The sequence below is a fragment of the Pinus tabuliformis genome, chromosome 7 (genome assembly GCF_031772625.1).
Source record: "Pinus tabuliformis cultivar Carrire ecotype Pingquan chromosome 7, CPIR1, whole genome shotgun sequence".
Classification (NCBI taxonomy): Eukaryota; Viridiplantae; Streptophyta; class Pinopsida; order Pinales; family Pinaceae; genus Pinus; species Pinus tabuliformis.
The window spans coordinates 1,927,689,924-1,927,712,772 of NC_142293.1; positions in this window are offsets into that span (position 1 = coordinate 1,927,689,924).

The window sequence follows — 22,849 nt, forward strand, 5'->3', positions numbered from 1 at the left end:
TGTTGCTTCAGTCGACGTCTAGTTTAGTTTATGAATTACAAATTTGACTTGCAAGCACATCTAGATGCCCTTTTGGTAGCTTAGTAACCTCTCAATGCATTCCATCATACTTTTCTCATTTTTTTCATCAAAACCCAGCTTAATTCATTGAAAATAGCTCCACATTTGAGCCAAAACCCATTTCAGTTGTGCTCCTTGGACCATTGCATTGTCTCCCACTGTGACTCAATATGCATAGCACCTCTTGAGTGCAGTAAGTGTGATGCATCTCAATTTCTGTGAAGCCTAGGTGCAATGATTGACTGAACTCTTTTTCCATCTAGAAATTGAGGGTTTTTTACCTTGTTTTCAGTTTTGTTTGGTTGTTTTGTTGTATATGAACAATGCCTCTTTACTGAAGCTTACTTGTATCACTTAGATCAGCCTCAATTACATTAGGATTAGTGAATTATTTTTTGTATTTTTTCCTCATTTACAATCCTTTGTCGAAAAGTTTTCTAAATCGATTTGTCGCTTTGGTACAAAAAGTGTCGTAATTGTCGTTTTGTGTCGAAAAGATAAGTGTCGTAAATTCTTCCTTCCCTTGATAATAGATTGAACTTTTCTTGATGCATTTGACTTGATTTTATTATATTCGAAGTGTTGAAAGCATTTTTATTCAAAATTGAAAGTGTCGTTTTAGAGTCTTCCTTTCTCTTTTGAAGAAGAAATTGTCGAAAATGTCATTTTGAGTATTTCAGATCTTTGTTGCATTTAGTTTTCCTTTTTGCATCTTTCACATTAAGGAGAGTGAAAAAAAATACATGCATTTGCATTTAGCATTTTTTGGTTTGTGTGTGAAAATATGATTTATGGAAATGCACTAGTGTGTGCTCTTTGCTTAAAACCATTGTTATCTTCTTTCCCTAGTAGCTAGGATTTTCATTGCTCAAATAAACAAAGATTGTTTATCATTGTAGATTGCATCTTAGGAATTTCATATCATCATCACACGGTGAACCTTTGAAAGGAAAACTCTAAACAAGATCAACTTTAAAATGAATTTCAATGAACCTAACAACGCTTTGGAACTTAACGCAACATATCTAGAGGTCTAGGCTGGTGATGAGTTTTGGTGTCTTTAAAACTAGTGGCTATTGTTTTCATTGAAGGTTGGGTGATTCCTCCTCCTTGATACAACAAGTGCTAGTAGGGACTTGTGCTCCCTGTACCATCACATATATATTGGGAGACCATAATAGGCTTAAATCCTTTATCCATAGGAAACTGAGTCTGCCTCCTTATTGATCGCAATGCACTGAACATAGAATTCAGAAAGATTGACTGTCGTACATAAGTCCTTGGTAATTTCTTTTTAATTTATCACCAAGGTGTATATTGTATTTTTGTGATTGGTTTTTTAATCCCTCTATCTAGATATTTCATAGTAGTCACTTTCGTTACTTTTCAACTCTTTAAAAGAAAAGGTCCATCTAAGCACTTGTCCTTTCAGGCTCATTAAAAATCAAAGGAGACTAGAGTCATCTTTAGCTTTTTCTCGACTCTTAAAAACTGAAAAAGAAAATTTGTGTCCAAGCGTCATTAAAATTAATTGAATTTGGAATAACATCCCTATTTCTTAGTTGATCTTAAGTTGAGATATATGGAAACAAATCCAGAGTCCACTGATCAAGGAATCCCTTTTGATGGGAATCCTAGTCCTTTTCCTCTTGGAAATATTGGTGCTCCTTATATGGCTACATTGTCCCTTCCAGGAATTACCATTGGCCTGCTAGTATGGCTGTTTTCAACCTATTTGGTTCAAAATGTCATGATTTCTCCACAATCAAGTACACCTCCAGTTGATCCTAAAGTTAACCCTTTGCCTTCTTCCTCGTTTGTTTCTTCCTCCCCTTCTTCCTCTTCGCTTGGTAAAAGTATTGATACTAGTAACCAAGTGGCTACGAAGAAGAAGAAAGGGCAAGAGAATAAGAAGCCAATTCAGCAAGGGGGCAACAAAGAAACCATTGCTCTAGATGCAACATCTGATGAAAATCCATCCATTAAGCTTCCCAAACCCAAATATCCATGCATAATTTGTGCGGGAGACCATTTTCATCGAAATTGTCCTTACTTTCCTCGGATCTTGAAAGAATGGTCTTCCCGTTCACACCATCCCATGTCATCAACCTTTGGGGATCATGTTGGTAACACACCATCAACTAGTGATAGTAAAGTTCATGGACAGAAGGGAAGGATCAGGATTCCATGTAGGTTATGTGAAGGTAATCATTCCCTTCACCTTTGTCCCTTTTTGGATGAAGCCAAAAAAGTGTTGGATAACTGTCCTGCTTCACCACAGCGACCTCCATCTGGTTACAGGAAACCCTCCCTGAATCCTTCACTAGTTGATGAACCCACAGACTTAAATCAACCGTCAGTCGAAACCACTCTCTCTGAAAGTGAATCCTATGAGTCTATACTTGACCAAAATCAACAGGTCGAGGTAGTAGTTGACCCGATTTCACCTTTAGCTAATCGTACCTTTCCCGAAGAGAGTGAAAAATGATACCGTTCAAGTTCTTTTTGTAACTTCAGATTCTAACAACCTTGGAGGCAATTTGCCTATTCCATCAAGACCAGAGGAAAACCCTCCAGTTCTCGTAACTCAAGAGGTTAATTCTCCCGTTTCTTCGGAACCCCCTCTAAGTAGTCTAGTCACTTCCTTTGATTGGAATCAACTGGAAGGATCCCACTTTCCTTCTTATGTGCCTTTCCAGATCATAGTACAAGTCTATAAAATGATTATGTTTGGCACTATTATAGATGAAGGTGCATCGGTGAGTATCCTTTCCTCAACTGCTTGGAAAGCACTTGGTTCACCACTGCTTGTTCCTGTTACACAGAATTTGTTGGGCTTTAACAGAGGAACCAATCGACTGTTAGGGATCCTTCCTAAGTTACCTATTACTTTGGGAGGAAAGACCATTTATCTGAACGTGATGGTAGTCCCAGGACCTTTAGACTACAATTTACTTCTTGGGCGTGACTATGTTTATAACATGGAAGCTATTGTTTCAACACTCTTCCAAGTGATGTGTTTCTCGCATGAAGGAAATATTGTCACCATTGACTAGCTTTCATTTCCCGGTCCAAATATAGCTCCAAGTCAATCATCATCCCTAAATGGTCCTTTTATATCAACGGTATCATCCCCGCCACAAGTTAATTATGTGGCAACCTGTTCCATACCTACATCAACTGGCGATCAATTCAGTGATGTTGTACATCATGTACTGGGGGCATTGGAACTAGATTTCTCCTTCACGACCTCTTATGAGTTGTGATCGGGGAGCCTGAGGATAGTTCTTACTCTTGTGTCAACCTTGTTAAAAAATGAAACCAAGGGTCTTCGAGGATAATTCATAGTCTTGAGTCAGCCTCATTAAAAAATGAAACAAGGAGTCTGAGGATAGTTCGTTGTCTTGTGTCAACCTCGTTTAAAATGAAGCAAGGTCCCAAGTTCAAAGTCGAGTCTTTCACTTGATCTTGTAGAAGAACCTTCATTCCATCCACCTGATAGCCATGAGTCATCTACTTAGGTGAATGTAATGAAGCTTAGGGGGCATGCACCTAATGGTAAAGATAAGTTTCCCTGTAGGTTATGTGATTGGTCTATCACACCATTCACCTTTGTCTATCTAGACGAAGCCCAATAGGTGTTGGATAACCATCATGCTTCACAACAGTGACTTCTTTCTGGTTACAGAAGACTTTCCTTTTCATCATGCTTGGGGCATGTAAACTAATTCAAGAATATTTTTTCGTTTTAAGCTTGTGCAAAAAAGAAACTGAAGCCAAGCATAGTTTGTTCGTTTCAAGCTTGTGTAAACATGAAACCGAATCCAAGCATAGTTCCCCATGGTTTAAGCTTGTCTAAAAATGAACCCATTTTCAATTTTTAACCCTTGTGATTTCCATTCTATCAGTTGAGCCTTGGTTGTTTTCATCTCATCACCACCATCTCTTTAGCCGATCATACGCTTTCACTTGGTTGTTTTACCCATTTTGAGGAACAGTTGCAATGAGTGGTCTTATTAGCCAACCTCTTCACATAAATCAACATGTTTTGAGAAGTTCCAACATGACCAGAATCACTTGCTACCCTAGACACCACTCGTTCCTCAAAATAGAGTCCTCTTTAAACCCTTTTCAGACTCGTTAAACATGAAAATATTGTCGAGCGCTTGTCTTTTCCAACTCGTTAAAGTATTGGAAATGTCATCCCTCCTGTATTATTTTATCCTTTTTCGGACCTGAGGGATTACTTTACGAAAAAGAACTTATGGAGTTTTCTTTTCATCCCTTTTCAAACTCTCTAAACATGAAAAGGACCAAGTTATCCTTATCGTTAAACTCGTTAAAACAATAGCGACAAACTTGTCCATCTAGACGAGACCGAGTTTCACTGTCGCTAGACTCGTTAAAACATTAAATAGCGACAGTTTTTCTTGAAGGGCGAATTATAGAACAATCATATGTTATCCTCCTCAAGCTTGATAAAAATAAAGAGGTGTTGGTCAGCAATGACTGGGAAAAAAGGGGAAAAAACTTGAAGAATTTATGGTAGCAAGTCGCTCTTGAACATAAAACTTTCACTTCATCTCCATTATTGAGTTGGGTTGGGTTATTCCGTTCACCGGTCATCATACCATTGATCTTTTGGGGTTAACGCTACCAATTCATCTCAGTGTCACTGACATGTTCAAGAGAAGTCATTCCGTTGAGAAATCACCATCCAGTTAATGTCTCATACAAAGCAATACCTCCAACCTTCATTTTTTCATGACCGCCAAAACCTGAACCTTGTGTCATCAGTTAATTTTCACCTCTAGAAATCGTTTGCTTCATTTCGTGTCGTAGATGTGGGATACATCAAGGCCCTCCTATGACGAGTCACTTCTTGTTGACATCAGCTCATTATCCAAGAAGTTGACTTAGAAAGAACCCTTTCAGTACTTTGAAGCTTGCATACATCAATGGCAAGTTTCTCACTTCTAGCGACAGGTTGACATCAATGGCCTTCAACCGAAAGATTTTGTGTGGTGTTCGACATCGGATCATGTATTCACACCACGTGAATTGTACTGTAGTACTTTGAGGATCATTATCATTATCGATGATTCCTCTCGCATATGTTAACAGCTCACATCATTGGCTGGTAATCAGGCGATGTCTTTCCATGTTCGACTTCAGAACATCTCTTCACATGAATTGACTTGTACATCGAGCGAAGATTGAACGACTTTGAAGACCCCGGATCTAGTTTCATCCATCCGGGCTGCGATATATTCAGGGATATAAAAACATCAAAATTACAAAGGCTCTGCACAGATGGTCGTCCTAATCATGGATGATGACTTTATATTTGAAGAATCACCAGTCTGTATCTGTAGACGACTATCTGATCTATGTACATGAAATGAAATTTATAAAGCTGAGCATGGGAATGCCTCCCTCAGCTAGATCATGAAAATCATATTATGATAATGTATTGTATTGTAACTGATGCAGGTCACCTTCCAGTTCGAAACTTCAGATCCTCATGATAAAGCATTTCACCCGACATGAATATTTACGACCTCATGCTTTAGGGGGAAATTGTTATAGATATATTTGGGCACATCAACCCCAAACTTATATGTCAATAAAATAGGACTCATCAACCCATAAAAGAGTTGTTTCATACCCTAAAAGAACATAGTCTTCTGAATACATCATTCCCTAAAAGTTCCATCTAAGAAACCATCCAGAAATTGCCTAAATTGAACCATACTGACTGCTCCACTGGCAAAGTGTGATGCATACTGAGTGGTACATTGCCAGGGTGCGATGCATATTATTTGGGCCTTCTATAGGGTGTGATGGGTGAGGATGTACAAATGTTTGGGACAGTTTGCTAAGTGGTTGCTCATGGAATCTTCTAAAAACTTCTCATGTGCCACTTGCCTCTCTGAATTCGCCCAAGGATGAATAAGGGATCTAAAACCATATGTTATCCCTTCTCTTATGGAACTATTTATAACAATTGGAATGACACTAATCAAACCCCATGGATGACTCACACCCTTGCACACATCTATAAATGGATCCCTCATCCAATAGATCTAGAGGCTAAAATATTGTGAATTGCAAGTAAGCATTGATAGTTTGTAATTGAGGAGAGAGCATTGTATTCTTGTTGGAATGATCTTGCTATTTCATGAGGTGAAGAAGGATTGAAGCTGGGAGGATGATGCTGGATCAGACAACTGGGTTGTAATTCTCCTTTCTATTAATAAAGCTCTTCAAGTTTTCTCCCATATGATTGTGCAATTGTGAATGTTATCATTTGTGAATGCTATCATTTGTTCATTATATATCTGATTCTGTAATGTTTATGTTGTAATAGATCATGATGATTTGACGGTTCTTTGTTGTTGTACTTGTGCAGGTACTCTCCAAGCGTGTTAAGTACAGGGAAGAGTTGCAGGATCTATCAAAGGGGAGGAAGATCAAGCAAGGGATTAAGTGGCAGTTCCAGGTTGGTTCCATTATCTTTCTCTTATCTGTTACACATAGGAGAAATCATTGAATTACATTAAACTGTTGTTTCTAGGGTAGCTGCCAAACCTAGAGGGCTAGCATTCTTTAGAAATACTAGTTTTCCCAGAAACAACAGCCTCTGAATCTTCTGAAGAGGTTGTGTGCCTTTCTCATAAAGAAAAGAATCTTGCCCAAGATTCTTCTAGAGGAAGAGGTGGTAGAAGAGGAAGAGGAAGATATTTCAGAGGCAGGAGGGCAAACACTCTCAAGGAGAAAAATCAGATTTGCACTGCATACACTGCAAAAGAAATGGATCACATGATGCCTCTACATGCAGGTTACCTTGGGAAAAAAATGAGCAGCAAAGAAACCAACAGAAAGATAAAACTAAAGACACAGAAAAAGGTAAATCACCTAAATACCTAAATCCGCTCATTATGTTGTGGCACAATGTAATATCGGAGTAAATGAAGATTTATTTAATGCTTCACTTGCTTCTTGGAAAAATGATTGGCTGCTTGAGTCAGGAGCAACTTGCCACATGACTCATAGAAAAGATTTTTTTGAAGAATTTACGGACAATGTTGATGGAGTAGTATATTTTGCAGACCAAACAAAAATCAAGCCATCAGGGCTTGGCACAATCAGGCTTAAATTGTCTAGTCTTCCAGAATTTCTTCTGCATCATGTTCTATATCTCCCACAGCTGAAGAGAAACTTGTTGTCCTTGGTCCACATTCGCCAGCAAGGTCACTACGTTCATATGTTTGATGGCAAGCTTGAGGTGAGAAAAGCATCTGACCACTCACTTGTCATGAGGGGAATAGAAGAAGAAAGGCTTCTCAAGCTACAAGGTACCTCTGCTCGTGCACAACATTTCTCATACAATTCTCATTTTGAAGAAGTTACACTTCCATCAAGTTTATTATGGCATGCTGGATTTGGACATTTGAACTATGACAGCCTCCGCTTGAAGAAAAATGGTGTTTCTGGTTTGCTTACAATTCCTAGGAAACTTAAACAATGTGATACTTGCATTCTAGGAAAGCATAGCAAAAAGTCTTTTCATGATTCACACTCAAGAGCTGTTGGGTCCCTATAATACTAGTGATTACCCCATTACTATTGTAGTTATACCCCTTATTTATATTGTTGTGCCCCTATTACCCCCATGTTGTTATTTCTGTGCCCCATGGAATCCCTCTATTGTTATTTTTGTGGCTTTATATTATTATTGTTAGGTCGGCTGGATTATATTGTGACTCCTTAGACTCCTATATATAGAAAGGAGGTTTTATCATTTGAATCATCCAAGAATTGTTCATTTATGTAATGTAAAGTAGGTTACCCCCTCGAAGAGGCTGAATTCTAAGGCGTGGATCTATCTTTTCTATCTTTTCTTGAGCTGGTTTCATAACATTTGGTATCAGAGCTTTGGATTCTAGGGTTTCGCTGCTCCAAACAGGTCATCGTGGCATTTTCGCTATAACTTTTGTTCTGTGACGTTTCAGAAGTCGAAAAAAAAACCCATTTGAGAAGAATTAGTGCTGAACCTTGGGTCAGAATTTCAGAGTTTTTCGCGCGATATTTTCGGAGATATGATCTGAGGAAGTTGGTATTGTTTCAGACTCCTGAATTACATTCAAAACAGGTGACCTGGGGAAAATCGTCATAACTTTATCTCTGAGGATCGGATTGAAATTTCGTAAAAAGGGATAGAAATAGGACAGAATTTAGTTTCTTGTATGCATGTTTTAGATCCAAAGGTCGAAACAGTGACTCGTGGCACGTTGTACAAGTTCGCTCTACTGAACTAGTCTATAAGCAAGTCACTGTGGGAGATTTCACATGACTCTTCCTTGGAGAATCCAATTTGGGTCAGACTTGTGGCATTGGAAAGAGGACACAGAGGGCTACTACAGCTCACAAATTCAGAAGTAGATGATTGGAAAGTACAGAGATACATCAGAGGCAATATCGAGCTCCTACAAAGTGAAAAAAGGTGTGTAGATTTTCTTAAATTTTTGCTTAAGCTTGGTTTGAAAATTTATTTTGAAGGAATTCAAAGGGCATAGTATAGCATTATTATCGGTAATTGATGCCCTGAGGAAAGAAAATGCAAACACCTAGTAAGGAACCTGAAAGCTCTAGCATGACTCATGAAGAAGAGGAAGAAATGCAACATGATATATCAAAATTACAAGACCAAGTGCAACAACTGTCCCTTGCACAAAAAGGAACAAAATCTAAGATGGATGGTTTAAAGAAAGATGTAGAAGCTAAGATGGATGGTTTAAAGAAAGGTGTAGAAGCTAAGATGGACTGTTTAAAGAAAGGCGTAGAAGCTAAGATGATTGACGTGGAAGCTAAGATGGATGATTTGAAGATAGATTTGAAGACAGACATGGACGAATTGAAGATAAATATGAATAAGTTGCTACAAGAAATAGTCCCTAAGGGTGAAAGGGTACTAAAGGAAACTCATGATGATAACAAAAGAAATGTTAATCATGATTCCATAGACTCTAATGTTGGATCAAAGACTCACCATGTTCCAAAAATCGATATGCGGAAATTTGATGGCAAGGATCCCGCCACATGGATATTACAGATGGAGCAATTCTTCGATCTCAATAATGTGCAAAACGCACAAAAGGTACGTATGGTAACTGTATATTTGGAACCAAATCAGTTTGTATGGTATCAATGGCTTTGTTCTCGTAAACAATTTATCACTTGGGCAATTTTTATGGAAGAATTGATAGCACATTATGAAGATACAAAAAGAAACACTTTTTTTAGCCAATTGATAAGTCTCAAACAAAAGGGTTCAGTAATGGAGCACATTGAGGAGTTCCAAAAATTGAACATAAGGGTAAAAGATATTCCAGAGGAGCATAGGATTGATGTGTTCATAGGGTCTTTAAAGGATAATATCCAACATGATGTTCGCCTTTGGGAACCTGATTCATTAGAGAAGGCATTCAGGTTAGCAAGAAAAATGGAAAGCAAAATTATGGCAACCAGGAAGCATACCACTCACAACTATAAAGATGGAAGTGTTGTTGCCCCTAGTCTTCCACAACCTATAAGGTTGACACCACAAAAATTGGAAGAAAAAAGAGCAAAAGGGCTTTGTTACAGTTGTGATAGCAAATACACTAAAGGTCATAAGTGTGCTGAGAAGAAATTATTCTACATAGATTGTGAAGAGGAAGAAGAAAAGGAGCAAGAAAGGTCAAAAGAAGAAGATATACTCCAGGAACAAAGCCTAGATGAAGAACAAATAAATCCAACCATATCTTGTAATGCATTGGCAGGAATTACCACTCCTCAAACCATCAAGATAGAAGGACAAATCAAGAAGAAAAAGGTAATAGTGTTGATTGATTCAGGAAGCACCCACAATTTTATTCATTGTAGGGTAGCAAAAGAATTGAATTGCTTCCTATATCCAGCACCAGAGTGTCAAGTGATGATTGCAAATGGAGGAACAATAAATTGCTCTGGAAGGTGCCATAATATCAAGCTATCCATGGGAGAATATGTATTGACTAGCCCAATGCTTTCCATTCCAATGGGAGGTGCTGATGTTGTACTAGGAGTCCAATGGCTACAATCCTTGGGTACAATAGCTTTTAATTTTCAAGAACTTTTCATCAAATTTTCTACGAAAGGAAAGGAAGTTGAATTAAGGGGTATTGCAGGGAAACCAGGAAAGATAATCAGCTCTAATGGTATGACAAAGCTTCTAAAAAAGGAGCAAAGAGGTGTAATTGCACAATTATGTTCGCTAGATGTTTCCACATCGGAATCATCTATTTCTCCAGATCTCCAAAAAGTCCTGGACAATCATTCCAAGGTATTTGAGACTCCCAAAGGTCTCCCACCTATGCGTGATCATGATCATGCTATTCATCTGATTCCAGGAAGTGTTCCTCCAAACATCAGGCCGTACAGATATCCCTATGTCCAAAAAAGTGAAATTGAACGTATGGTTGCAGAAATGCTAGAGGCTGGTATAATTCAACCAAGTCAAAGTTCTTTCTCTGCTCCAGTAGTATTGGTGCACAAGAAGGATGGATCATGGCGCATGTGTCCGGATTATAGGGAGCTCAACAAGCTCACTATTAAAGATAAGTTCCCCATTCCTGTCATTGATGAATTACTGGATGAATTGCATGGATCAATTTACTTCACCAAGTTGGATCTTCGTTCGGGATATCATCAAATCAGAATGAAGATTGAAGACATTCCAAAAACGGCATTTAGAACTCATGAGGGTCATTATGAATTTTTGGTCATGCCTTTTGGCCTTACCAATGCACCTTCAACATTTCAAGGTTTGATGAATTCAATTTTCAAACCATTCCTTAGAAAATTTGTGTTAGTATTTTTTGATGATATACTAATCTACAGCAAGTCTTGGAAGGATCATGTTGAACATGTTGACAAGGTGCTACAACTATTGGAGGAGAAACAATTATATGCAAAAAGATCCAAATGTTTCTTTGGAGTCCAGGAGGTGGAATATTTGGGTCATATTGTATCTCATGAAGGAGTTAAGGTAGACCCTAGCAAAATTAAAGCCATTAAGGAATGGAAAATCCCCACATCCATAAAGCATCTGCGAGGATTTCTTGGGTTGACAGGGTATTATCGCAAGTTTGTTAAGAATTATGGGAGAATAGCAGCACCTCTAACAACATTATTGAAGAAAGATGCATTTTCATGGACTCTGGAAGCAACAAAGGCCTTTGAACATCTTAAAGAGGCAATGTGCCAAGCACCGGTCTTAGCTACACTGGACTTCACAAAAACCTTTATTGTGGAATGTGATGCTTCAGGAAATGGAATTGGTGCTGTTCTAATGCAAGATGAAAGACCCATTGCTTTTGAAAGTCGTCCAATCAAGGGAAAGTTTTTAAGCAAAGCTATTTATGAGAAGGAAATGTTGGCAATACTCCATGCACTTAAGAAATGGCGACCCTACCTAATGGGAAGACACTTCAAGGTAAAAACGGATCATGATAGCCTTAAATACTTTTTAGAACAAAGATTATCCTCTGAAGAGCAACAAAAGTGGGTCACAAAGATGTTGGGTTATGACTTTGAAATCATCTACAAAAAAGGGAAGCAAAATGTGGTGGCAGATGCACTCTCAAGAAAGGATGAGGATGTGGAAGCATTGTTGTGCGCCATTTCTATTATCCAACCAGATTGGATAAATGAAGCAAGGGAGGAATGGAAGAATGATGAAGAAGTGTGGGCACTTATTCGAAAACTACAACAAGATTCCAGTACGTCTGATACATTTAGCTGGAAAAATGATTCGTTATGGTACAAAGATCGCTTATACCTCTGTAAGAATTCCCAGCTAAAACAAAAGATTCTTATGGAATTGCACACTTCTCCCTTAGGAGGGCACTCAGGATTTTTAAAAACTTACCACAGGGTTAAGAAGGAATTTTTTTGGGATGGCCTTAAATCAAATATTCAAAAGTTTGTGGCGGAATGTTTGGTTTTCCAACAAAATAAAGTTGAAACAATTAAGACACCGGGTCTACCATTCCAAGCCAACGTTGGGAGGAGGTTTCAATGGATTTTATCACAGGTTTACCCAAGTCTGAGGGAAAGAGTGTCATCATGGTGGTAGTTGACAGACTTACCAAGTATGCACACTTTTGTGCATTATCACATCCATTTAAAGCCAGTACAGTTTCTACTGCATTTATGGAAACAATTCAAAAGCTACATGGAAACCCAAAGATTATTGTAAGTGACAGAGATCCCATTTTCACTGGAAATTTTTGGACAGAATTATTTTCTTGTCTTGGTACTCAGTTAGCTCATAGCTCATCTTATCATCCTCAATCTGATGGGAAAACTGAGATAGTAAACAAATGTTTGGAAGGATATCTTCGTTGCTTTGTATCTGATAAACAGACACAATGGGTCAAATGGTTGCCTCTGGCTGAATGGTGGTATAACACTTCCTTCCATACAGCAACAAAAATGACCCCATTTATGGCACTTTATGGGTATCAACCACCATCCATCACATCATATTTAAGAGAAAATTCTAAGGTTCAGGCAGTGGAACATCACATCGAACATCAACAACAAGTCCTCCAACTCTTAAAGGATAACCTCGTGTTGGCACAAAATAGAATGAAACAACAGGCAGATCAACATCGCAGTGAAAGAAGTTTTGATGTAGGTGATTGGGTATTCCTACGGCTACAACCATATAAGCAAATGTCCCTAAAGCAAGCTAAGAAGGATAATAAATTATCACCAAAGTATTATGGTCTATACAAGGTGTTGCAAAAGATTGGTACTATGGCATACAAATTGGAGCTTCCTGCAGCTTCTCGATTGCACCCAGTTTTCCATGTTTCATGTTTAAAGAAGGTTATAGGCGACAAGCTCCCAGTTCAAACAATATTGCCAGAACTTGACGAGGAAGGAATATTATATTGGAACCGAAAGCAGTCACAGAAATAAGAACTCGACAGCTACGAAATCGATCAATTTTAGAGTATCTTATCAAGTGGAAGAACTTATCCGTTGAAGATTCCACATGGGAGGATGAGAATTTTATGCAGAAGTATCCAGAAATACTCAAGCGTTGAGGACAACACTTTTTTGAAGGAGAGGGGCATGTTGGGTCCCTATAATACTAGTGATTACCCCAATACTATTGTAGTTATACCCCTTATTTATATTGTTGTGCCCCTATTACCCCCATGTTGTTATTTCTGTGCGCCATGGAATCCTTCTATTGTTATTTTTGTGGATTTATATTATTATTGTTAGGTCAGCTGGATTATATTGTGACTCCTTAGACTCCTATATATAGAAAGGAGGTTTTGTCATTTGAATCATCCAAGAATTGTTCATTTATGTAATGTAAAGGAGGTTGCCCCCTCGAAGAGGCTGAATTCTAAGGCGTGGATCTATCTTTTCTATCTTTTCTTGAGCTGGTTTCATAACAAGAGCACATAGAAAACTTGAACTCATTCATTTAGATTTATGTGGTTCAATGCCTGTTCCTTCTGCAAATGGAAACAAATATATGATGACATTTATTGATGACCACACTAGAATGTGATGGGTTTATTTATTAAAGAACAAATCTCATGCTTTTCAAACACTCAAGAACTTTCATAAATGGATTGAAAATGGTGCACAATCTCATATTGGCTCTATTCGCACTGATAATGGAAAAGAATACACTTCAAATGAATTTGAAAACTATCTTCGCCAACATGGGATCAAACATCAAACAACTGTGCCTTATAATCCCGAACAGAACGGTGTAGCTGAAAGAATGAATAGGACAATCTTAAATATGGTGCGCTCCATGATGTTTTTCAAAAATGTAAAATTGATGTTTTGGGATGATGCAGTTATATGTGTTGTATATATAAAGAATAGATGTACATCTAATGCTATCAGAAATAAGACTCCCTATGAAATGTGGTATGGGCATATTCCTTCGGTAAAGCATCTCAGGGTCTTTGGTTCCACCTATTATGCCTTGATACCAAAGGTACATAGAAACAAACTTGGTGCAATAAGTCGTAAGTGTATCTTCTTGGGGTATTCAAACACCTCCAAAGCATACCGTCTCTATGATGAACTCAATAAAAATTTTGTTGTATCTAGAGATGTAATCTTTCTTGAAACATCCAAAACTGACAATGTTGTTGAATGGCAACTTGATTGCTTGGATAAATTTTCAAATGCAAAATCATTTCAAGAATTTGATAACCAAATTCCACATCTTGAAGGGGGGATTCCTATACTAAATCAACTGTGGAATCTTCTTCTGAAGAACTCTCTCCCCCGCATGAAACTCCAACAACGGATGATACTTTAAGTGATGTGATTGATAGAATTGGGAGACTCAATCTTCATTCAGTGCCAACTCAATCAATGGAGCAGCCTGGACCATCTGAGAAAGGTCCCCCAAAGTGGCTGACAAAGACGCTTGAAAGTGTTCATCCTGATGAGGTTGGAAAGATAGGAACTAGAAATTCAAACCAGAAAAATGGAGGTGATGTAGATGACTTTAATTCACCTATTGATATGGATGTTGCTTATGATCGTGAATTGAATTTGTCTACAGATTTTGAACCAATTTCCTTCAAATAATTTTATTCTCATGATGAATGGAAAGAAGCGATGCAAAAGGAGTATGATGCACTGATAAAGAATGGCACTTGGAAGCTGGTTGATCCTCCATTAGGAACCAAACCAATTGGCTGCAAGTGGGTCTACAAGAACAAGTATAAAGCTGATGGCTCACTTGATAAGCATAAAGCTAGGCTTGTGGCAAAAGGTTTTGCGCAGAAGGAAGGGATCGATTATGAGGAGACTTTTGCCCCCACAGCAAAATGGGCTACCATCCGGACACTCTTTGCCCTAGCAGCTCAGAACGGTTGGAAAGTCCATCAAATGGATGTAAAAATTGCTTTCTTGAATGGAGATCTAAAAGAGAATGTTTTTATGTCCCAAATTGAAGGATTTGCTATGAAAGGACATGAACATAAAGTATGCAAACTTCTGAAGTCCTTGTGTGGCCTCAAACAAGCACCGCAAAACTGGTATGAAAAACTAAATGAGCATCTTCTTAAACTCAATTTCAAACATTATGATCTTGATGATGCAACTTTATTTGTCAAGAAAGTTGGAAAAATAGTTGTATATCTTGTGGTATATGTAGATGATATTTTGATGACAGGGAACAATGAAAGCTACATTGCGTCCATAAAGAAGGAATTGAGGAAAGGTTTTGAAATGACTGATTTGGGTTATGTTCATTACTATCTTGGTATTGAAGTAACTCAACATCCGAAGTCCATATTTCTTTCTCAAAAGAAGTACATTGGAGATCTGTTGAACAGGTTTGGCATGGCTGAATGCAATCCTCTTACTACTCCAATGGAACAAAACTTAAAGCTCACATCCATTGAAGGAAAATAATTTGGGGATGCAACAAAGTATAGACAGCTTGTAGGAAGTCTCAACTACCTAACTACTACCAGACCAGACATTTCATTTGTTGTTGGAATCCTCTCCAGGTTTATGCAAAAGCCTTGTGAGGGACATTGGTTTGCTGCAAAAAGAGTTCTAAGGTACTTGAATGGAACTTAAGACTTTGGAATCAAGTATACACAGGTGGACGACTTCAGCTTGAATGGATACTTTCATTCAGACTTCAATGGAGACAAAGAAACTAGGGTATCTACTTCAGGTTATGCTATGAGTCTTGGATCAGGAGCTATCTCCTGGAGATCACACAAACAATCAGTTCCAGCAGATTCCACAAAAGAAGCAGAATATGTGGCAGCGACTGAGGCAGCAAAAGGAATTGTGTGGCTCGAGATAATTCTTGAAGATTTGAAGGTAAAACAAGTACAATCGACTCCACTCATGATTGACAATACCTCGACAATAAAGTTGGCCAAGAACCCAAAGTTCGATGATTGAATGAAGCACATAAATACTAAATATCATCTGATTCGACATCATGTTGAGGCCAAAACAATCCATCTCTGCCATTGTTCCACTAATGAGAAAATTCCAGACATATTCACCAAAGCACTTGGAAGAGAAAAGCTTGAACGATTCAGAATGATGCTTGGACTGACCAACATCCCTTCAAATTAAGGGGGGGAATATTGACACCTAAGCATCGGGATTGGGTGAATAAGTGTAATCGATGTAAATAAATAATGGAAAATATGAAGAGTCACCGAGAGATGAAATGAACAGTCTCTCCCTGATGTATATAATAAATACCAACCTGAATGAATATAACGAATTGATTATGAGGAGTTACTGCCTGGTCTGACATGAAATAAGAGGTAAACGCACTAGAATTCCCTGTATTAGTGTCAGTGTCAAAACACTCATAGATGAAATAAACTTCTTAGATCATTGTGTCAATGTGAGTGTTAGAGCACTCAACAACGGAATGGTCACTTATAAAATTATCTGTCTTTTTTTATTTTAAAATGATTTTTCGGGCACTGGAAAATACAGAAAATAAATCGCTCTCCACCAGGGGAATTATTTTGCACCAAGGCTTGCTCAGCGAATTGAAATTAGAGATAAGATTTCTAGAAATTAGAAAATTATTTTTTAATTTACAGAAAATAAATAAATAAATAATTATTCAGTGTTTTCTCGAAACCTTGTTTAAAGTTACTAAAAATCCACAAAAATTCGACAAACTAATCAAGAGTCAAGGGAATTTGACCACGAGGCAAGTGCCATAGTCCTTGGTGAGGCAGGGACTAATAATAGTGAAAACGAACTTCTTAGATCACTATGTCAATGTGAGTGTTAGAGCACTCAACAACGGAATGGCCACTTATAAAATTATCTTTCTTTTTTTATTTTAAAATGATTTTTCAGGCACTGACAAATACAAAAAATAAATCGCTCTCCACCAAGGGAATTATTTTGCACCAAGGCTTGCTCAGCTAATTGAAATTAGAGATAAGATTTCTAGAAATTAGAAAATTGTTTTTGAATTTACAACAAAATAAATAAATATTCAACGTTTTCTCGAAACCTTGGTTAAAGTTACTAAAAATCCACAAAAAGTTGGAAAACTAATCAAGAGTCAAGGGAATTTGACCACGAGGCAAGTGCCATAGTCCTTGGCGAGGAAGGGACTAATAATAGTGAACAACATGGGTTGAAGGGAAAGAATAGTTGTAATTTTGTGTGCAGGTTGTACTTATTTCAATGTTTTGTTTAATGAAGTGTTGTAGCTGCTACAACCCCCCTCCAAAATTTTTCTTATGCCTTGATTTTGGAGAAAAATCAAGGCATAGACTTAGATTTTTTATCATAACTAAGATTTTTCTGACATAAGTCATCTTCTCCTCTGATCTTCCACCTATTTTTTGCCTTCCCTCTTAGAACTACACAATCCATTGTCTGTGAAAATCGCGCTAGGCCTTGAGATCAACACTATGCATTCCTTGAAGACAGACAACCACTAAGCACAGAAACTAAATTAAGCCCTCTCTTTCACTCAAAAACAGTGCAATTCACTAAGGCAGTGAACTGTGAAATCCCTTGTTGTTGGGAATTACGCATCCCCCTCTGCCAGTGTGAATGGAAAGTTTCCCAGAAAAGCTAAGTGTTCATCCCTAGAAAATAGAGAATGCATAATTAATGTCTGACAAGTGGCACAAAGTTTCTTTTTTTGATATTAGGACAAGTGTCACTTTTTCCTTGATTTTAGGCATGTGCATCATAAACCCTAACCTGACTAGATCTACGTAATACACAATTCTATATCTCATTTTCACACTCGAATTTGGAGCTCTAACCTTCCCAATGAGATCAAGGAGCTTTCAACTTAGTTTGCGGTTCTTTTTTGGGTAAGTTTTGCATGTGTCACTTTTTGTCACTTTTTCTATTGCTTTTGTCACTTTTCTTTTATGAGTGTTCTTTTGTCTATTTATTTTCATAGTAGTTGGCATTTTATTTTTTATTAGCTTGTACAAGTTCGTTTGTTCTGTTGTTCACTTTTTAGAAGTGTTGCATCAACTTCTTGCTTTTCGCCTACCTGCAATTGATGTTGCTGGGTCATTTTCTGCATGTATGTGTTTCCTTTTGCATGTTTGTTTCTTGCACATTATTCATTGATCTAACTTTCCTTGAAGCTAATCTACCTTCCATTCTGCCCCAACACTCAGATATGAAGATTTTCTCTCTCCTTTCTCGGTAGATTTGCGCAAACCTGACCAACTGATGCCCCTCCCAAATGCGCAATTCGCAAGATCAAGGCTCAAGCCTCAACCTTGGCCTTTGATACTGTGCAATGCATAGTCACTGGCTTGCCAAACTACACATTGTGCAGTGCCATACCTCAAGCCTCAACCTTGACCACTTAGATTGTGCAATGTGCAGGCTCCTCCCTCAGCCTGCCCAGCTAAGACTACACATTACGCAATATCAAGCCTCAAGCTCATTTCTTGTCTGCTAAGACTACGCAATGCATAATTTGTGAGCCCAATCTGCCTCCCTGAGCCTAGAAACTGCACAATCATTCTCTCCAATAACTCAGTTGTTGTTTTATTTTGATGAATGAATTGATTTGCTTGACCTGATTTATCTTCGCAATGAGTGAATCTTGTGATATAGGTACTGCAACATTTTGAACTTATCTCTCTTCTATCATTTGTCATCATTATGCCTCCAAAGAGATCAACCTCAGAAGATACTACAGAGAGAAGCACCGGTGAAGTAGTTGAGAGTGCCCTTGTCACCATGCCTATTTTGTCAGACACTCAACTCTTCATTAAGAAAGATTCAGATATCACATGGCACACAATGAAAAATGCATTTATAGCCACTAGTTTCGAACCAGATTTAGAAGATAGATAGGCATACAAAAATGTATAGAGGTCAGGCTTTCATAAAGTTTCATGCAGGTATCCAACCTTCCCTTATGCATATATTATCAAGTGGATCATGTCACACATTGATACAAAGAGCATGATGATCAATAGTGTTAGTGGAAAACAAATTGCTTCATATATGGCCCATGAAATTCATCTCATGTATCTTTTTCCCAAGACAAAAGCATACATGGATTTTTATTTCTGTGTGGTCACCAATTACTTGAGCACCAAGGGTATTGTCAAATCCTGGGTGAAAGAGCCATCCAAGTTCCTTTAGACACCCAACAACACATACAAGACTAATTCTCTTAGGAAATTTTTCCGGTACATGATTATTTTATACTACCGGATCTATGGACAGAAAAGTACTGAAATGTTTCCTAAAGGTTTGGCATATCTTTTGCATCGGATTGTCAATGAAGGAAATATATTCAACTGGTCGAAATTGTTAGCCCAATAGTTATTGATCAATGTGACCAATGTAAATAATCCTACCAAGGGAAAGAATTCCATATTCTATATGTTTTCATACGTGTTGGATGGGATATATTCTCAGAATTCGTTCCCTAACATGAGCTGGACATGGACAACAAAGGAGCCTGATGTGCATATTTATTGCAAGTTTCTTTAAGAGTATAGCTATATAGGAGGCATGGAGAAGTTGACCGATCACTTCCTCATAGTATTGTACCAGATGATCTTTGAGGAAGAGCCACCTTACATGTCCCATGAGGCTATGGAAGCAGTAGAAAAACTTGTCTATTGGCTTGCCTCACCTAATGGCACTTACCTCACGATGTTTGGTTGTTAGAAGTCATCACATCTATTACCAAGGTATGCCACTAAGAAAGTGGTCATGCAAGAAGTTGTGTATCATCTTTCCACAGGCTTATTAGGAGTCTTGCAAAGGAAGAAGAAATCACCTTACCCCACTCTTCCTTTGTAGGCAGGATCATACGAAATTAAGAATTTGAAGGGCACATAAACCGAAGGTAATTAGTTGAAGAACTTTGAGTTCGGTCTTATGGGGTACCATCCCTATGATTCCAGAAGTGTTTGCAAGAAGAAGTGAGAAAAGATACATTCCAATTGGCCAAGCAGGACTTATTCTAAAACAAAGGAAAAAATAAAAAAAATGTTATAAGGCATTTAAGTCCCGCACACTAGTCAGTGTTGCAGGTCCATCACATGTGAATCCAGAACAGGAAGCCATTCCAAAATCAATATCATCATAAAATTGCAACCCACTAAGCATAAAGTATAAAAGGAAGGTTGCACACAGTCCAACAAAAGAGCAGTGCTGCAAATGCAAAGCAAATCCAATTATCTTAAAAGTAGCTATGGAAACAGAGAGAAAGAGGAAACAAAAGAGGAAAGAAGAAGAGTTAAGACAAAAGGAATAACAGGAGAAGAAAGAACAAGAGGAAAGGAAAATGTGGGAATAATAAATGAGGAGAAAAGAAGAGGAAGAAACAATGTTGAACAAAGTCGAAGAATAAAAGCAAAATTAGCTACTTAAAGAAGAAGGAAAGCATCAACAAGACAAAGTACTTGCCCAAGAGATTGGAGACTTGATATTCATTCAAGACATGGAGGTAGAACCAGAGCAAAAGAATGAGGATGTTGATCTCATGCCTTGTACACAATAGGTCACCACTCAGTCTCCCCCTCCTCCTACAGAAGAGAAAGATCCAGATGATGAAGAGAAAATTGATCCTCTTGATAGAGGTCCGATTATGGATATTTACAGTTTGACTTACGATGATCTTTAGAATAAAATTGTTCAAGGAAGAAAGAAGCAATTTCTGGAAAACCTCACACATTTTCTTTTTATCAAGGAGAAGGTGATTGTAATGGACACTTAGAAGAATCTCGAAGCTATTGTCGTAGCCAACTTGGCCTTTGTAGGAGATTTGAATTCAAACAAAAAATATTTGATGGTTGAGAATAGACAAATGGCAAAGAATTTAGAAGCTACAAGGCAATAAATTGAAAAACTCCAGGAAAAGGTTCAAAAGGCAACTCCCGCACATGTGTACTTAGAAGAACTATAAGCATCTATACTTGGTGAATTATAGCATTGGGAGAAACTATGAGGAACATCTATGAAGATTTATTCACTGTGAACAAAGAAATTTTCCCCTTATATGAAATGCATCAGAAATCAAGAGAGAATGCAAAACCTCTCAAAGTTGTTCATGAAGTTATCACTGCAATGCACGAATGGGGAATGAAGTATAGAGGTGCACCGCCTAAGTTGGTTAGGAAGACAAGAAAACAATATGAGTTGGAAAAGTTGAAGTCCAAATGCTCATACAAAGCAACAAACAACTTGATCCAGGTCCGGTTGTGACAAAGGACCCTTCCAAGACCTTTTGCTTTGGTGATGTGTTAAATTGCATTTTTAAAAGAACATAAATGAATACATTTGCATGCTGTAAAGAAGAGGAACATGACATTCATCAATGTTATCGGGAAAACTAATGTCCATTCAGAGCTGCTAGTCCCACTAAGATGGGTAGCTATCTTAGAAACAAACAAACTAAAGTTACTTGTGTTTTCCTTTATGGGAGATAGATGTGAGAGAAGCAAAGAGTACCAACCTCAGTCTTTCGCTAGTCTCCTTACTTGTTTTCTATCTTTTTTGATAGAGATTTCACCACTCCTTTGTCACTTGTCCCGCTTCAAATAACAACTGTAAAGTCAAAGTAGCAAAATACCATCAAAGCATAGAGATCTATAACCATAAACAATATAGGATCAGATGTACATTAACCATACAAATGCATATACAAATACAAGATTCAAAGATATACAAGTATATGGAGGAAAACTCAAATAGCTTATTGATAGAAGTAGTAGAATATAGGATTACATCCAGGATGTCTGATCCAGCATCATCCTCCCAGCATGAAAGCCCTCTTCACCTCATACAAAGCAATATCAACCAACAATACAATGTCTCAAAGAGAAACCAACAGAACTTCCTTACAAATTACAAAATTCCAGCCTTTAGATCTCGAGGATGAGGGATCCATATATAGATGTTTGCAGGAGAGTGAGTCAGCTTCTATGATTTTGATTAGTGTCATTTCACTAATAGTTCTTGGTTCCACTTGGAGATTACATGATCTCTTACTCATCCCTGGGCGAATTCAGAGAGGCAAGTGTCATATGAGCAGCTTCTAGAAGATTCTTTGAGTTTCCACCTAGAAAACTGCCTCTGCCATTTGTCTGCTCTCGCTCATCGCACCCTACAGAAGGGCCTTTCAGTATGCATCGCACCCCCCGTGTGTAACAGGTTAGATGCATCAAACCCTCAGCATGGAGTAGTCTGTATGGTCCAGTTTTGACTAGTTCTGAGCATTTTTTCAGGGAGAACTTCTGGGAAATGATGTAATCAGCTGACCTTGTTCCTTTAGGGTATGAAACAACACTTTTAGGGGTTTAGAAGCCCTTGGTTTATGGACATATGTGATTGGGGTTGCAGTGCCCAAATATGTCTATAACAATTGCCCCCTAAAGCATGAGGTCATAAATCTTCTGATGTCGAGTGAAATGCTTTATCATGAGGATCCGAGGTTTTTCGAACTGGAAGGTGACCAGTAATAAGATACAATACAATACATTATCTTCATAATATTTTCATGATCTAGCTGAGGCAGGAATTCCCATGCTCAGCTTTATAAATTCATTTTCATGTACATAGGACAGACAACTGTCTGTGTGGCAGACTGATGATTCTGGTAGAGCCATCATCCCTTAGTTTGGATGATTATCTATGCAACAATGATGTACATTTGATGTATTTATTTTCCTGAATATATCGCAGCCCAGATGGATGAAACTAG